The sequence below is a fragment of the Piliocolobus tephrosceles genome, chromosome 5 (assembly GCF_002776525.5).
Source record: "Piliocolobus tephrosceles isolate RC106 chromosome 5, ASM277652v3, whole genome shotgun sequence".
Lineage (NCBI taxonomy): Eukaryota > Metazoa > Chordata > Mammalia > Primates > Cercopithecidae > Piliocolobus > Piliocolobus tephrosceles.
Genome location: NC_045438.1, coordinates 165208978 through 165227257, shown reverse-complemented (window position 1 = coordinate 165227257; position 18280 = coordinate 165208978).

The window sequence follows — 18280 nt, the reverse complement described above, 5'->3', positions numbered from 1 at the left end:
TGTGCCTGGCCTTTTTTTTTTTTTTTTTTTTGACGGAGTCTTGCTTTTGTTGCCCAGGCTAGAGTGCAATGGTGGGATTTCAGCTCCCTGAAACCTCCGCCTCCTGGGTTCAAGCAATTCTCCTGCCTCAGCCTCCTAAGTAGCTGGGATTACAGGCACCTGCTACCACGCCCAGCTAATTTTTGTATTTTTAGTAGGGACAGGGTTTCACCATGTTGGCCAGAGCGGTCTCGAACTCCTGACCTCAGGTGATCCACCTGCCTCGGCCTCCCGAAGTGCTGGGATTACAGGCGTGAGCCAACACGCCCCTCCTGTAGCTCTTATTTTAATCAGATTTGGGGGTCCACAAAGCCATTCCTGCCCTGTCCCCTTAGAGGCTAGTCCAGAGGTTTTTGCTTGGTGACATATAGAGAAAGGAGAGGAGCACCAGCCAGTCTTCCTGCACTGCCAGTGTTTAGGCCCTATGGGGATTACGACATTGTGTTCAATTCCTTCCTTAGGCAGCTTTCACTCCACGTTGCGTCATGTCTGCTATGTACACTATGAGCTTCAGGCTACTGGGTTTCACTTTTTTCCTTAATTTGGCCACCGTGGGAGTCTTAAGAAAACGTGTTGTGTTAATGAAGCATACGCTGAATGTGCTAGCCCAGTGCAGCCACCATGATGATTCACACATGACCTAGAAAACTGATTGAACCAGTTAAGCCTCCCTGATTTCAGTTCCTGGCCCTTCTTGTCTGCCCCTCCCATCATCACCAGATTTTCCTTTGCAAGTCATCACTCTGTGTTATAGACTGAATGTTGTATCCTCCTGAATTACGTATGTTTAAATCCTAACCCCCAAAGTGATAGTCTTAGGAGATAGGGTCTTTGGAAGGTGATTAGATCATGGGGGTGGAACCCTCATAAATGGGATTCGTGCCCTTATAAAACAGAAACCCAGGAACTCTCCTGCTGTCTTTCGGCCATGTGAGGACACAAGGAGAAGGTGGCCATCTGCAACCCAGAAGAGCGCCCTCACCAGGACCCAACCATGCTGGCACCCTGATCTTAGACTTCCAGCCTCCAGAACCGTGAGAAGTGAATTTCTGTTGTTTCTAAGTCACTCAGCCTATGGTACTTTGTTATAGCAGCCTGAATGGACTAAAATACTCTAATGCCATGTTAGTACCCTCTTCAAAATCAGAACTGTCTTCTAATGTGTCATTGCCTTTACCCAGATAGAGTGACTGCCAACGTGTTTGTAATGGGAGCCAAGGGTCAGGGGGAACAAGAGAAAGAGCTCAGGAGCCAAAGAGATGACAGGCCAGTGGATGAGGCAGATGTCAAATACGCTTGGCAATGCTGAAGGACACACGTCTCTCACTGTTGCCAGTGGGATTAAAAGATCATTCTTCCTTTCAGGCCTTTGAATTACAAAAGCAATGCGATACCAAAACATCAAAAGTAAGTTTAATAGTCTCTCTTCCCTGCCCCTCCCGACACCACAACTCGCTACACATATAGATGGTGCCATGGAAGTTTACAAGTTTACACTTCCAAGTCGATGACTTCAAGCCTTCATTATGTTACAATTTTGCTGGTTCCACTTTATAACCTAGAAAAATGTCTTAGGGTCCAGGCATGGTGGCTTACACCTGGAATCCCAACACTTTGGGAGGGCAAGGCGGGAGGATTGCTTGAGCCCAGGAATTCAAGACCAGCCTGGGAAACATAGGGAGACCTTGTCTCTACAAAAAAAAAAAAAAAAAAAAAAAAATTTTAAATTAGCTACGTGGTGCATGCCTGCGGTCCCAGCTACTTGGGAGGCTGAGACAGGAGGATCACTTGAGCCCAGGAGGTTGAGGCTGCAGTGAGCTGTGATTGCACCACGGCACTCCAGCCTGGATGACAGAGTGAGATCCTTACTCTTAAATAAAATTTAAAAAAGAAATATGTCTTTGTTTAGTGTTGCTGTGTGTGTGCATGCATGCATGTGTGTGTGTGTGTGTTTGTGTGTGATTTGTAACAGAGGTTGGGATTTTAAGAGAAGAACAAAAAAGTCAAATATTTTCCCAAACTCTTCTCTCATAAAAAGAAAGGTTTGGCTGGACACGTTGGTTCATGCCTGTAATCCTAGCACTTTGGGAGGCCAAGATGGGTGGGTCACCTGAGGTCAGGAGTTCAAGACCAGCCTGGCCAATGTGGTGAAACCCCATCTCTACTAAAAATACAAAAATTAGCCGGGTGTGGTGGCACATGCTACTAGCTACTTGGGAGGCTGAGGCAGGAGAATCACTTGAACCCGGGAGGCAGAGGTTGCAGTGAGCTGAGATCACGCCACTGCACTCCAGCCTGGGTGACAAAGAGAGACTCTGTCTCAAAAAAAAAAAAAAGAAAGAAGATTTTTAGCAATTCAGTGACACGAAAGTGAAACGGTTGTGACAGCTGCCAAATTAGGAAAGATTAGACCTTCCAAACATTAGGTGAAGCAAGATGGGACTCGTTTTAGAAGCTGCAAAGAGTTTGGATTCCCTTTTCATCTCATTATATCCACAGTTGAGAGAATTTCAGGGTGGGAATGTATTTAAGGTCCAGGCACACTGCATTTCTAAGGGTACTGTGGTTCTTGGGAGACATCAGTGGCCCTTCCTCCTGTTCTTCTCTTGCTTCCTTGGTGTTCTCCTCTCCCCTTCCTGATGGGTTGTTATTGATTCTGTCTCCATAGCTGAGCTGTAAAACGTTGCATACCACGGATGACGCACATTTGCCCTGGAACCGTTTCCATCCCTCAGCAGTCTGTGACCCAGCCCTTTGCCAGCTGCTTGGGAGCCAACACTAATGACTGGAAGCAGGTCGGGGCCATGAACCGCTGAGACGGGAAGACCTGCAGAAGGAATTCCTATCAGGCGGCACAGCGCTTAGACCGAAACGCAGTTCTGCAAAAACTGGCTGATGGGGAAATGACTGAGATGTTGCTCTATGTCTGAGACACTTAAAGTTTGGTGGAGAAAGGAACTGACAGAATTTCTGTGTAAAGTTGTCAGAACTTTCACCTCCACCTGGGTGGAGGAAGATTCCCTGAAGGGTGGGGTGAGGAGCTTTATCTTGAAAAGGATGAGTGATTGATGAGGTGGCAAGGGCAGGCTCGGAAGAGTGAGGTAGAGACAGAGAGAGAGAGAGAGAGAGAGAGAGCGAGCAGGACCCCAAGCTTGGGGGCTGGTCAGCAGGGAGCAGGCACAGTTTTCAGGTACTGGGTCGGGCTGGAGGTAGGGTGACTGTCCATCAGAGGGGAAGTCTGCTGTCAGAGGGATCAAGCATTGTATTAGGACATTTGTACTTTAGACTTCAGGGAAGTGAGCGTTTAAGAAGTGAAATAACAGGATCAGGTTTTCATTTCTGATAATCGCCCTGGCTGCAGTACAAATCATAGATTGGAATCTCTCTTCTTAGCGTAGTATCTGTCACATGGTAGGTGCTCAGTAACTATCTGTTGAACAAATGGTCAGTGAAGAAAGGAAATAAAAAAATGTTCCTTTTTTTTTTTTTTTTTGAGACGGAGTCTCGCTCTGTCGCCCAGGCTGGAGTGCAGTCACGCCATCTCCGCTCACTGCAAGCTCCGCCGCCTCCCGGGTTCACACCATTCTCCTGCCTCAGCCTCCCTAGAAGCTGGGACTAGGCGCCCGCCACCACGCCCAGCTAATTTTTTTGTATTTTTAGTAGAAACGGGGTTTCACCGTGTTCGCCAGGATGGTCTCGATCTCCTGACCTTGTGATCCGCCCATCTCGGCCTCCCAAAGTGCTGGGATTACAGGTGTGAGCCACCGCGCCCAGCTGTAAAAATGTCCCTTTTAATAGGCTTAATGGGCTTACAGCAAAAAGTGTCACGTATGAAACTCTCCAGACAGGTGGGGTGGGGGAATCTGCCCTGCTGCCGCTTTGTTTCATTCTGTTTTTAATCTACCTGCGCTGCAAGGGAAAGGGTGACTTCTGGGATCTCTGGAGCTAGGATGAGTCAAAGGCCTGCTGACAACATTCTAGAGCTCTGCTCCTCACAGCACAGTCAGGCAGCAGCGGCAGCAGCTGGGAACTTGGTGGAAATGTAGAATTTCTGGCCCCACCCTAGATCAGTTAAGTTAGAATTTGCGTTTAACAGGATCCCCAGGTGATGAGTAGGCACTCGAGGGTTAGAGGAGCCGGGTGTAGACTCAGAAGCTCTGCCCTGCAGACGAATCATCAGGAGAACCCGGGAGAAGTAGGAAGAGTGGGGAGACCTGAGAAATCCGTATTTCTCCAGTCTCCTCTGCTTGAGACTACAAGTGGGGCCACACTAATAGAAACCTATGGTTTTCTCCAAAGGCCCCAGCAATTTCCTATGATTCAACCTAGTACTTTGGAGAGTCCCCGGAGAGTGACTCACGACTGCCCCTCACTCAGTTACCACATGGCATTCCCACTTTCCTGCTCTCCGACCTGGGCACCAGCCACGGCTCCCAGGGGTGCTGGCTTTATCGGGCACTCTGTGTAAGAGGTGAGAACTCTCCTGCCCTGCCTTGAGTGGTCTCAGCAATGATGACAACCAACAACATCAAGAACTGCTACACCCCAGGCACTGTTCTGGGCACTCTTTTGGGTTTAACCTTATGAATCACAGTGATTGTTCCTATTTCACAGATGAAATTTCCATGTCACAGATAAAGAAACTAAAACCCAGAGAGGTTAAGGAGCTTGCCAAGTCACAGGGCATGTGAGTGGAGTGAGCTCCCACTGATCATTTGGGCCCGGGGGGCAGAGCTGCTTGATGCTCTAAGAATTACACAGAACCTTTAGCAAACGAGCTCTTTTTGTTTATTGCTGGGAGCGTGAGCTATAAGCTAAAGAAACCACTCAGAGGAACTAGAGATTTATGAGTGGTTTTAAGACAAGTGAATGAGGTTAGGGCTGTGCTGCTGTGGGGGTGGATGTGTTCCCAGGAGCTGATGTGACCCACTGAGTCCCTATAACCTTGAGCATAATCAGGCTCAGGCTGCAGCCCCTGCTGCTGGGCAGACAGAGGAGCTCAGTGAAGGCTGGAACTATCACAGGCAAGCGGCTTTGCCCGAGGAAACCTGGGCAGAATCGAGGAAACCCGGGCAGAATCAGGAGAAGCGGGATGAGGCCAGTGAGGAGCCTCCGGCTAGGGCCATAGAGACCCCCAAGATCTATTGAAGATGATGGAACACCCCAAAGACAATGCTGAATGTCTACATGAGGAAGTGTCTTCATCACCGGTGGCCCAAGGACAACCTGAGGGAGCAAAACAGGACCCGAAGGCCAGAGGTCTAGCCTCGGGTTATGTCCAGGGATGAGAGGAAGGAGGAGGCCCATACCCAGAAGCACCTTCACCCCAGGTCCACTGTGGTCTCACGACTGAGACCCTCTGCTTGCACCCAACTCAGACAGTGCTGAGGAAGGGAAGAGGACGCAGGAGGGAAAGCCTGCGACAGGACCAGCTGTGTAGTCTGTGGAGGCTGAGCAGCTGTGCTAGTCTGTGGGAGGCTGAGCAGCTGTGCTAGTCTGTGGGAGGCTGAGCAGCTGTGCTAGTCTGTGGGAGGCTGAGCAGCTGTGCTAGTCTGTGGGAGGCTGAGCAGCTGTGCTAGTCTGTGGGAGGCTGAGCTAGGATAAGAATCCTGTGGCTTGGAAGTCCTTTGCTCCCAGGATTTAGAATCTCTCATTTCTTCCAGGGCTATTCTAACCTTATTTTTTAAAATTATTTTTTGTTTTTTTGAAACAGGGTCTCACTTTGTCACCCAGGCTGGAGTGCAGTGCAATCTCAGCTCACTGCAACCTCCCCATCCCAGGTTCAAGCGCTTCTCGTGCCTCAGCCTCCCGAGTAGCTGGGACTACAGGCCTGCTCCACCAGGCCCAGCTAATTTTTGTATTTTTTGGTAGAGACAGGGTTTTGCCATGCTGGCCAGACTGGTCTTGAACTTCTGATCTCAAGTGATCTGCCCGGCCTCGGCCTCCCAAAGTGCTGGGATTTCAGTGTGAGCCATCATGCCCGGCCTCTAACCTCTTCTTATGGGACTGTCTTGCAAAGGAGCATCCTTACTTGGATGAAGAATGGAGGTGTCAGTGAACCCCTAGAGGCCAGAAGTAGTGCTGACCCTGCAGTGAGTTGCCTCAAGGCCTAGGCATGAGCCAAGGACGCTGGCGTAGGGACGAGAGGGCACTCAGAGGGCGGGGCTGAGAGACTGCTGGAAACCATCCTCCTCCTCCTGCTCCCTCAGTCAGCACCTTCAGGCTGTGTTTACCCTTAGCAGGGTCCTCCTCTGCGTCGCCATTAGTGGGACTGACCTAGGGGAAGGCCTTCTTTAGGTCACACTCCTCTTTCTCCCACCTCCTGGTCTCGGGGTCACTTTGGAGCCTCTGGTCCTGGAGGAAGCCGTAGCAGCAGGGACTAAGGAAAGACTGCAAGTTCCAAAGATAACCACATTTAAAGCTTTTTAAATTTTCCAGTTGAACCCTGGAATAATTGAATACAGGATTCGAACCTTAAAAAACAAAAACGGTTCCGATGAATAGAAGCAGGACAGAAGCACTGGTGGCCTCTAAAGAGGGTCTGCCCCCAGAGACGGCTGTGGGTGAAGCCAGGCAGATGGCAGCCTGCCCTCCTTCCTGCCAGCACACACATCAACCGCATGGCTTTTTATGAGAAAATCCAAACAAAGGGGCATGATTCTGTGAGATGCCAGACTATGTGCCAGCCTGCGAGCCTGCCCAGGGGATGGGATGGCCAAAGACTGGGGCTGGACGTCACAGGTCAAGAATGCAGAAAGGCTGCCTGCTGCCTCCTCTTTCAGCAGAGGAATGGAAAGCTCTAATCTGGTGTCTCCTGTGGGAGGAAGAGCTAGGGATCAGCACCAGGCAACAGCCATGCTGTCTTCCTCCCAGAGAGAGACCTGTCAACATTGCTAGGGGAAGAGGAAAACAAACAAACAAAAAAGGAGGCCAGGCTTATAATGACAGAGAGAAGCGTGAGCTCTGTGAAGGGGACAGCCCTCATTATCCAGCTGCATTTTCGGTAATAACACATTTTGGCTGTTTCAAGAACCATGGTTTGAGTCCATCCACCTACAAGAATCCAGATTCTTATTAATATGTGAATTCCATTAGACCTGCTAGTTTAGGGGATGTACATGTTGCTTCCTGTATGAACGTGACCCTGGTTTCCAGCCAACGCGAGTGAGTTATGTTTCCTGTGCACAGAGCGTGCGCAGGCTGGCTGTGCTTACTTGAGCTTATGTTTCTCTCCCCTGCTGGCTTGGAATCTCTGGAGGCTGGAGCGTGTTTATCCACATTCGTATCCTTAGCACAGTGTCAGGCACATAGTAGGTACTCAGCAGTTATTTGTTGAAGCAAAAGGATGATGAGATAGAAACATGACAGCAGGAACTATTCAACTCAGGAGACTTTAGAAACGACCCGATTTCGGGATAGGTGGAAGACAGTGGTGGTGGCACCAGAGTTTTGACTCTCTCCTCACCATTCTGCCCTCACCTTCCTCCTCCCACAGAGTGGATGAGAAATTAGCCCTATAAACTCTCAAAAAAAAAAACCCAATCAGAATTCACTTTCAGAACAAGGCTCGCAGTGAGGAAAAACTCCTGGAAGCAGATCCATAATAAGGAGGATAGAATTAATAGCTGCAAAGGAAAGAGAAGATCCAGGTGAAAAGGAATCAGGGAAGGAGCACTGAAGCCGATCTCTCAGCAAGTAGGTCATTAACAAAAAAATCACTTTCTGAAAACAACAGAAGGGGGGGCTATAGATCCATGCAGCTGTTAAACTATGGAGGCCTTTCTCTTCCTCTTAAAATTAAAGGAAAATTAATTTCGCTTAAAAATGAGCAACAGAGGCTGGGCGCTGTGGCTCAACGCCAGTAATCCCAGCACTTTGGGAGGCTGAGGTGGGCTGATCACCAGGTCAAGAGATCGAGACCATCCTGGCCAACATAGTGAAACCCCGTCTCCAACTAAAAATACAAAAATTAGCTGGGCGTGATGGCGCTTGCCTGTAGTCCCAGCAACTCCAGAGGCTGAGGCAGGAGAATCGCTTGAACCCAGGAGGTGGAGGTTGCAGTGAGCGGAGATCACGCCAGTGCTCTCCAGCCTGGTGACAGAGCAAAAAAATGAAAAAAAAAAAAAAAAAAAAAAAATGAGCAACAGAAAATGATCATGATCAAATACTGTACAAAAAAAAATGTTTGAGTCCGGGTCTCATTGTGTTGCCTAGGCTGGAGTGTAGTGGCGTGATTACAGCTCATCACAGCCTGGACGCGCCAGGATCACGTGATCCTCCCACCCCAGCCTCCCAAGTAGCTGGATCTACAGGTACAGGCCACCACACAAGGCTAATTTTTGTGTTTTTCGCAGAGACAAGGTTTTGCTGTGTTGCCGAGGCTGGTCTTAATTCCTGGACTCAAGCCATCCACCCGCCTTGGCCTCCCAAAGTGCTGGGAACACAAGCGTGAGCCACTGCTCCCCAGCTCAATAAAAAACAGGAAGAATTAGGAGCAGATAATGTCTTTGCAGATAATGAAATGATGCCAGGAAGACAACAGATCCAAACTAATAAAAATGGTAACCTAAAATTTCAAAATAGCTTTTTAAAAAGAGCAAAAATATCAAAGAAAGGATAGCGGATATGAAAGAACAAATAAATTAAAACTCTAAAAGCTTTGAAGTGAGATTCTTGGAGGAAAAAATCTGTCAAAAGAAAAAAATGAAAGAGGCTGGCCTGGTAGCTCACACCTATAATCCCAGCACCTTGGCAGGGCTGAGACAGGAGGATCACTTGGGCTCAGGAGTTTGAGAGCAGCCTGGACAACATGGGTAAAACCCCGTCTCTATAGAAAATACAAAAATTAGCCAGGTACGGTGGCACGTGCCTGTCAGTCCCAGTTACTCAGGAGGCTCACGCGGGACAATGGTTTGAGCCCAGGGGTTTGAGGCAGCAGTGAGCCAGCGATCACACGACTGCACTCCAGCCTGTAGACCGAGCTATTCGGGAGGCTGAGGGAGGATGGCTTGAACCCCGGGAAGTGGAGGTTGCAATGAGCAGAGATTGCACTGCACTTAAGCCTGGGTGACAGAACAAAACTGTTTCTCAAAAAAATAAAAAAATAAAAAGCTCAGAAGAGGTAGAAATAAAGAAAATAATCATAAATGGGCTGGGCGTGGTGGCTCATGCTTGTAATCCCAGCACTTTGGGAGGCCAAGGCAGGTAAATCACCTGAGGTCAGGAGTTCAAGACCAACCTGGCCAATGTGGTGAAACCATGTCTTTACTAAAAATACAAAAATTAGCCGGGTGTGGTGGCTGGCACCTGTAATCCCAGCTACTCAGGAGGCTGAGGCAGGAGAATCGCTTGAACTCAGGAGGCAGAGGTTGCAGTGAGCCGAGTTCGCACCACTGCACTCTAGCCTAAGCGACAAGAGCAAAACTCTAAAAAAAAAAAAAAAAAAGTCAGTAGTCATAAATTAAGTCTAAACAACAGGCATGCAAAAGCGAATAAGCAGAAGAGACACTTCCATAAGAGAATTAGTAGGTGGAAAGAAAGAAAAAATATTTTAATCAAAAGGAAATGAAGGCCAGATGTAGTGGCTTATGCTGTAATCTCAGCACTTTGGGAAGCCACGATGGAAGGATTGCTTGAACCCCAGGAGTTGGAGAGCAGCCTGGGCAACACAGTGAGACTTCATCTTGCAAAAGAAATTTTTTAAAAAATTACATGGGTGGCTGGTTGTGGTGGCTCATGCCTATAATCTCAGCACTTTGGGAGGCTGAGAAGGGTGAGGCACTTGAACCCAGGAGTTTGAGACCAGCCTGGGCAACAGAGTGAGACCACATCTCAACTGAAAAAAAAAAAAATTACATGCACACAACTGTAGCCCCAGCTGCTGGTAAGGCTAAGGGAGGAGGATCTTTTGAGCCCAGGAGTTCTAGGCTGCAGTGAGCTATGATCATACTACTGTACTCCAGCCTAGGCAACAGAGCAAGACTTCGTCTAAAAAAATAAATAAATAAAGGAAATGAAGAGAGATCTGCTTTCAGCCAAGATGAAGCAACAGGAATTGGATTTACCCTCCTGACTGAAACAATGGAAAAACTGGGCAAAATATTTGCAACAGTATTTCTCAGGACATTGGACATCAGGCAATGAATGACAGTGACTCCAGAGAAAAGGGAAACAAATGAGGTAGCCATATAATTTCCCCAATTTACTATCTGGAGGTGTTTTCCATGCTGCAGTGCAGGGAGGGAGAAACCCAGACAGAGTTTGGTGGTCTCATCGAGTTGAAAATACAGAAATCAGAATTCAAAATCCAAGTTAAAATTCTGAGAACCCGAGTCAGCTAGAAACGCAGAGCGGAATACAGAAGTGGAAGGAACTTCACAGAGAGAGCTTGGAGGGCAGCGGAGAGGTCCTCCCGGGTCTTCAGCTGAGAACTGATACGCACAGGCAAGATAAGAAACTCTGTGAGAATAGGGGAAGAACAGCTGGAAAGCAGTAGACCAAACAATTCCCATTGCTCACACATGCCAGAACAGAAACACCTCATCATGCATGGGGCGATTCCTTAATAAGGGGCGTAAATGACCGGGCGCAGTGGCTCACACCTGTAATCCCAGCACTTTGGGAGGCCAAGGTGGGTGGATCACAAGATCAGGAGTTTGAGACCAGCCTGACCAACATGGTGAAACCCTGTCTCTACTAAAAATACAAAAATTAACAGGGCATGGTGGCTCACGCCTGTAATCCCAACTACTCAGGAGGCTGAGGCAGGAGAATCACTTGAACCCAGGAGGCAGAGGCTGTGGTGAGTCAAGATCGTGCTGCTGTACTCCAGCCTGGGCGACAGAACGAGACTCCATCTCTAAATAAATAAATAAATGGTGTAAATTATGCCTAGAGCAAAATCTACTTTGGACCTGTTCTAGCAAAGCTTAAAAGCAAATTTCAAAAGGACCCAACTGATTCAATGTAATGTAATTGAGTGCCAGAACAACATCCAACAATGTTTAAAGGACTACAACACAACCCAGCATACAATTTACCAACATAATATTTACAACATCTGTTATCCAAATGAAAGCTGCAAAGCAACAGGAAAATATGGCCCATAACCAGGAAAAAAAATTCGATAGAAATAGACCTAGAGATGACAGAGATGCTGAAATCAGGACTATAAAGGAGCTGGTATAAATGTGCTCCATACATTCAAGAAGGCAGAAAACATGAAGAGGCAAGAAATGGAACATTTTTCAAGACCCAAATACAACTTCTAAAGATTAAAAATCCGTCTGGATGCAAAATACCCATATAAGATTAACAGCAGATTAGACATTGCAGAAAAGGTCAGTGAACTTGAAGGAGAACTTTGAAGCACACAGAGGAAAAAGACTGACCAAAAAATGAACAGATTGTCAGCAAATTGTGAGACATAATAAAAAATATATACGTAATACATGTAATTGAAATCTCAGAATAAGTTAGGAACCCACAAAAATATTTTTTTAAATTATGGTAGAAAATTTTATAAACTTGGCCGGGCGCGGTGGCTCAAGCCTGTAATCCCAGCACTTCGGGAGGCCGAGACGGGCGGATCACGAGGTCAGGAGTTCGAGACCATCCTGGCTAACACGGTGAAACCCCGTCTCTACTAAAAAATACAAAAAGCTAGCCGGGCGAGGTGGCGGGCGCCTGTAGTCCCAGCTACTCGGGAGGCTGAGGCAGGAGAATGGCGTAAACCTGGGAGGTGGAGCTTGCAGTGAGCTGAGATCCGGCCACTGCACTCCAGCCCGGGCGACAGAGTGAGACTCCGTCTCAAAAAAAAAAAAGAAAATTTTATAAACTTGATGAAAACTCAGAGATTCAAGAAGGTCCATGATCCCCAAGTAGAATAAATGCAGAGGAAATTACACCAAGGTACATCATATTAAGACTGCCGGAAAATAGTGATAACAAGATAACATTCAAAGCAGCCAGACAGAAAAGTAAAATATTACATAAAGGGAAACAAAATTAATAATTACTAGTGACTGCTTATCTCATACAGCACAAGTCAGGAGACAATGTTATTTTATGAACATCTGACAGAGAACAAGTTGTCAACCTAAAAATCTATACCCAGTGAAAATGTCTTTCAAAAATGAGGCAAAATAAAAGTTGTTTTTTGTTTGTTTGTTTGTTTTTTTGAGACAAGGTTTCACTGTGTCACCTAGACTAGAGTGCAGCGGCACAATCTCGGCTCACTGCAGCCTCTGCCTCCCAGGTTCAAGTGATTCTCCTGCCTCAGCCACCTGAGTAGATGAGATTACAGGAATTGTCACCACGCCCAGATAATTTTTTTTTTTTTTTTTTTTTGAGACAGGCTCTCACTCTGTTGCCCAGGCTGGAGTTCAGTGGCACGATCTCGGCTCACTGCAACCTCCACCTCCTGGGCTCAAGCGATTCTCCCGCTTCAGCCTCCCGAGTAGTTGGGATTATAGGTGTCTATCACCACGCCCGGCTAATTTTTGTATTTTTAGTGGAGATGGGGTTTCACCACGTTGACCAGGCTGGTCTCAAACTCCTGACCTCAGGTGATCCACCCGCCTCGGCCTCCCAAAGTGCTGGGATTACAGGCGTGAGCCACTGTGCTCAACTGCCCAGATAATTTTTGTATTTTTAGTAGAGACGGAGTTTCGCCGTGTTGCCCAGGCTGGTCTTGAACTCCTGAACTCAAACTATCTGCCCAAAAATAAAGGATTTTATTTTATTTATTTATTTTTTTTGAGATGGAGTCTCGCTCTGTCACCCTGGCTGGAGTGCAGTGGCCGGGTCTCAGCTCACTGCAAGCTCCGCCTCCCGGGTTCCCACCATTCTCCTGCCTCAGCCTCCCGAGTAGCTGCGACTACAGGCGCCACCACCTCGCCCGGCTAGATTTTTGTATTTTTTAGTAGAGACGGGGTTTCACCGGGTTAGCCAGGATGGTCTCGATCTCCTGACCTCGTGATCCGCCCGTCTCGGCCTCCCAAAGTGCTGGGATTACAGGCTTGAGCCACCGCGCCTGGCCATCGGCCTCCCAAAGTGCTGGGATTACAGGCTTGAGCCACCGCGCCCGGCCAAATAAAGGCTTTTAAAGTCCAGTGAAAGTTGAGAGACTCATTACCAGCTGACCTGCACATCAAGCGTTGTTAAAGGAAGTTCTGTTCTGTCCGGTGAGGGAAATGTGGATCCTCCCAAAGAAATGAAGAGACCTGGAATTTAAATATATGGATGAACATGTTTTTCTTAGTTTTTAATCTTTAAAATGATAACTGTTTAAAGCAAGCTTGTCCAATCCGTGGCCCAGGGATGGCTTTGAATGTGGCCCAACACAAATTTATAAACTTTCTTAAAACATTTTGAGTTTCTTTTTGCGTTCTTTTTTTTTTTTTTTTTTAGCTCATCCTCTATCTTTAGTGTTAGTGTATTTTATGTGTGGCCCAAGACAACTTTTCTTCCAATGTGGTCCAGGGAAACCAAAAGATTGGACACCCTTCATTTAGAGCAAAAGCAATAACAATGCATATTTTCAAAATACAGTTGACCCTTGAATAACATGGGGGTTAGGGGCACTTGCCCTACCCCCAGTCGAAAATCTATATATAACTTTTGAATCCTCAAACATTTAACAGTCTACCTCCCAGTAATACTATACTAATGGCTTACTGTTGACCGGAAGCTTTTCTAGTAACATAAACAGTTGATTAACACATATTGTACATGTTATATGTGTTTTATACTATATTCTTACAATAAGGCAAGCTAGAGAAAAAAAGTTATTAAAAAATTCATAGGGAGAAAATATATTAATTCACTATATATGAGGATGAAGACCTCTATGATGTTCCACTTCCACTTACTATTTCTTTCTTTTTTTTTTTGAGACGGAGTCTCACTGTGTCGCCCAGGCTGGAATGCAGTGGCACGATCTCGGCTCACTGCAACTTCTGCCTCCTGAGTTCAAGTAATTCTCCTGCCTCAGCCTCCCTAGTAGCTGGGACTACAGGTGTGCGCCACCACACCCGGCTAAGTTTTTGTATTTTTAGTAGAGACAGGGCTTCACCGTGTTGGCCAGGGTAGTCTCGATCCCCTGATCTCATGATCTGCCCACCTCGGCCTCCCAAAGTGCTGGGATTACAGGTGTGAGCCACCACGCCCGGCCTCCTCTTCATATTTCATTAAGTGGAAGTGGATCATCATAAAAGCCTTCATGCTCATCATCTTCACGTCGAGTGGCTGAGGAAGAGGAAGAAAAGAAGGGGTTGACCTTGCTGTTTCATGGGTAGCAGAAGTGGAAGAAAATCTTTGTATGAGTGGACCTTCACTGGTCAAACCCATATTGTTTAAGGGCCAACTGTATGTGAAAATAAAATATGGCTATAAAAGCATAGAAGACAGAAGGAGTCAATGGAAGTACACCATTGTAAGGGTCTCACACTATGCATGAAGTGGTAAAGTATTACTGGAAGGTAGATTGTGATAGATTAAAGACGTATATTTAAACCCGACGGCAACCACTACAATCATAAACACAAAGAAACCAATAGTGGAGATAAAAATGGAATTAAAAAAATACTCTTAGCAGGGAAGCAATAAAAAATAGCCAAAATTGAAGTGAAAATGTCATGACCAGAACCGAAATTGCCTGGATCCTAGACCTGTGCTCTTATTCTAATAAAAAAGGAAAGAATATTCCATGTAAAACATCAGAGTAAAGAAAGATTTCTTGAAAACGGTGGAGCCTTAACATGACTGTAAGGGCTGAGAAGCATTTGGGAAGAAATGAAGTGGACTATTCTAGGGAGGGAGAATGGCATGTGAAAAGATGATGGTGGGAGACAGGGAAGGAGGGTATTTGTAGTGGGAAAACGGGATTCATACAGAAAGTTCTCAGAGAGTATTAAGAGGTGAAGGGGCTGGGCGCGGTGGCTCATGCCTGTAATCCTGGCACTTTGGGAAGCCGAGGCGGGCGGATCACGGGAGGTCAGGAGTTCAAGACCAGCCTGGCCAACACAGTGAAATCCCATCTCTACTAAAAATGCAAAAAACAGCTGGGTGTGGTGGCGGGTGCCTGTAATCCCAGCTACTCAGGAGGCTGAGGCAGGAGAATCACTTGAACCTGGAAGGTAGAGGTTGCAGTGAGCTGAGATTATGCCCTTGCACTCCAGCCTGGGCAAAAAGAGCGAGACTCCATCTCAAAAAAAAAAAAAAAAAAAGAGGTAAAGGCGGTGTGCCAGGTAGTTAAGGACCTTGAATTTAGCCTTCAGCCTGTGGGCAAGATGGAACCCCTGAAGACTGCTTATCTCTGAGTGAGCCTCGCCCTCAGTGGCCACTCTGGCTACCCCTTCTCACTTTCTGTGATCATTTTTAGGTGTTATGTTGTAAAGGTCATGCACTATGCAGTCAGAAACCTTGGGTTTCTCTCCAGGTTCTCCACTGAATGATTCTAGGGCAAGTTTCTTAGTCTAAGCCCAAGTTCTTTCGGGATCAGTTTCCTAAATGATGAGACTACTGATCACTTGGCCCTTCCTTATCCACCTCAGGGGAGGACACAGTATCCAGGCTGGTCAACCACTGTCCCTTTTCCCCTGACCACAGGACTGATTCGGGGATGGGTACATGACACAGTTCTTGCCAGTCTTCTTATTTTTATTTTGTTGAGATAGTGTCTTGCTATGTTGCCCAGGCTGTCCTTGAACTCCTGGGCTCAAGTGATCCTCTTGCCTCAGCCTCCTAAGCAGCTGGGACTATAGGTGCATGCCACCATGCCCAGCTATGGGTTTTTCTCTAGCAATAGGGTGATATAGGCCTAAAGTTGCCACCATCTGGGGAGATCTTGCCAAAGAATAAAGACAACACTGAGGACTACAAAGCCAAGAGAGTAACACAGAAAGGGAAAGTTCTGATGACATCGTTAGAGGCTCCCAGAACCTGAAAGAACTACCCGTGGACTTTTCAATTACGTGAGCCAATAATTTCCCACCCTTACCGCTTTTGTAAGCAAGTTTTGAATTGATTTCAGACACAATCAAAAGCACCCAAACTACACAGTATTCTTGTGAGGATTAAATTAGATAAACATGCAACAAATGGCACATGTTCAACGTATACGGACTGTCATTACTTTCTTATCGCTACATATCTTAGTATCATTTTATTCCCTGTATAAGCAGATACCAAGAACTCTATTTTACAGAGGGATTTAGAGAGCGAGGAAGTAACTTGCTAAAAGGTTCCAAAGTTAATAAATGACATAGTAGAGCTCTTTTTTATAGACGACAGTAACATGCCTAGCGCATAGCAGACACTTGGTAAATATGGATTCCTTCCCCTCTCCTGCAAACCAAGATCCTCAAATCATGCCTATCTACCTAGAGATTCACACGAAAGCAGAAGTTGTAAGGGGCTTCTCTACATTCTGCCTCCCTTAGGTATAGTTTGCTCCTATCTTTGAATGATCGGACCCTTTGAATGCTTGTATCTTCCTGTCTCAACCCCTCAAGGCTTGCCCCTCTCAGCTGTCCTTCCAGATTTTCAGCCACTTCTGAACGTGAGCATCTAACATGTTCTCTGGCGCTGACTTGCCCTCCAGCCCTCAGACTCGCCTTAGTCTCTGTTGTCCGCCAGTTTCTCCCTGGACAACCTCCTCTGAGAGACCATGTGGTCCCAGGGCCGCTCATGACCAGTGTGCACCCGGGCGCATCCTCTTCCCACACAATTCACCGAAGTAGTCTTGGTTCTTTCTCCTCAGCGGTCAGTCATGCAAGTCACAGTGAACATACTTATTTTTGAAAAGCCCAGTGCATAACCTGATATAAACATTTCATTGTCTATCATAGAAAGGAACTTCCCTAAAAGTTCTGGGAAGTTGTCATCAGTTGACTAAAAGTTACAAAGGGCTGGGCATGGTGGCTCATGCCTGTAATCCCAGCACTTTGGGAGGCCGAGGTGGGTAGATCATCTGAGGTCAGGAGTTGGAGACCACCCTGGCCAACATGGTGAAACCCCGTCTCTACTAAAAACACAAAAAATTAGCTGGGTGTGGTGGCAGGTGCCTGTAATCCCAGCCACTTGGGAGGCTGAGGCAGGAGAATTGCTTGAACCTGGGAGGCAGAAGTTGCAGTGAGCCAAGATCGTGCCATTGCACTCCAGCCTGGGTGACAAGAGAGACTCTGTCCAAAAAAAAAAGTTAGGCCTAAATGTAAGGAGAATAAACATTTTAATTCAGAAATTCAGACCAAGAAATCTTTCATTTAGTCTGTGGCTGTTTTAGAAAATGAGGCTCCTTGTCAGCATGAAACACTGCAATCTTACATTTACAAAGAGCACTGGAAGAGGTGCTAAGGGAGTGGATTAGTGCCACTTCTTAGCCACTGTCTGTTTGCAGACGAGACTGCTGGTTACCTGTCCAGGTCCCATTCTCTGCTTCCTGAGAGAACCTTTAAATTGCTGGGAGATCATGTACCCAGCTTAAAGATTATCTTGCTCAGTCAGCTTGTGGGAAAGGTGAGGCCAAAGAAATGCAAGCAGAAGTCGCTGAGAGGATCCTGGCACAGATCTGCAGAGACGCCGGCTCAGCTGGAAGGTGACTTTTAACCTCCCAGTTCCTTCTCTGTCTTGCCTGGAACCAGGTGCCATGGCTGGAGCTGCAGTGATCATCCTGCAGCAGGAGAACTCGAGGGTGGCAGCCACTGGCGGTGTTCAGAAGAGCAGAAAGAGAAGAGTCGGGTACACTGAGGATGTTGTGAAGCTACATTCCCCAGGCTGTGTGCCACTACATTATATTTTTTAAGTGAGAGGGAAAAATAACCCATTGCCATTGTTGCTTGCAGCTGAACATCGGTCCTAACTGATGCAGTGACCTGGAAACATTGCTTAATTGGGACTGTGGTTTCCTCATTTGTGAACTGATGAGGGTTATGTCAGAAGATCTCTAAAGTTCTGTTTCTAAAACCTTATGATTCTAAGACTCTCTATAAATGTGTAAGTACAAAATGCTTGCCTGGTCTCTACTCCATCTTGGCCTTCTGGGCAAATCTGAAAGTGTGTGTGTGTGTATTGTTAGCTGGAAGTCAAAATGATTATGAAGATGGAATTGCCATATGACCCAGAAATTCCACTCCTAGGTGAAATGAACTGAAAACATGCACACAGACAGACACGTGAATGCTCATAGCAGCGTTTTCCTTCCTTCCTTCCTTCCTTCCTTCCTTCCTTCCTTCCTTCCTTC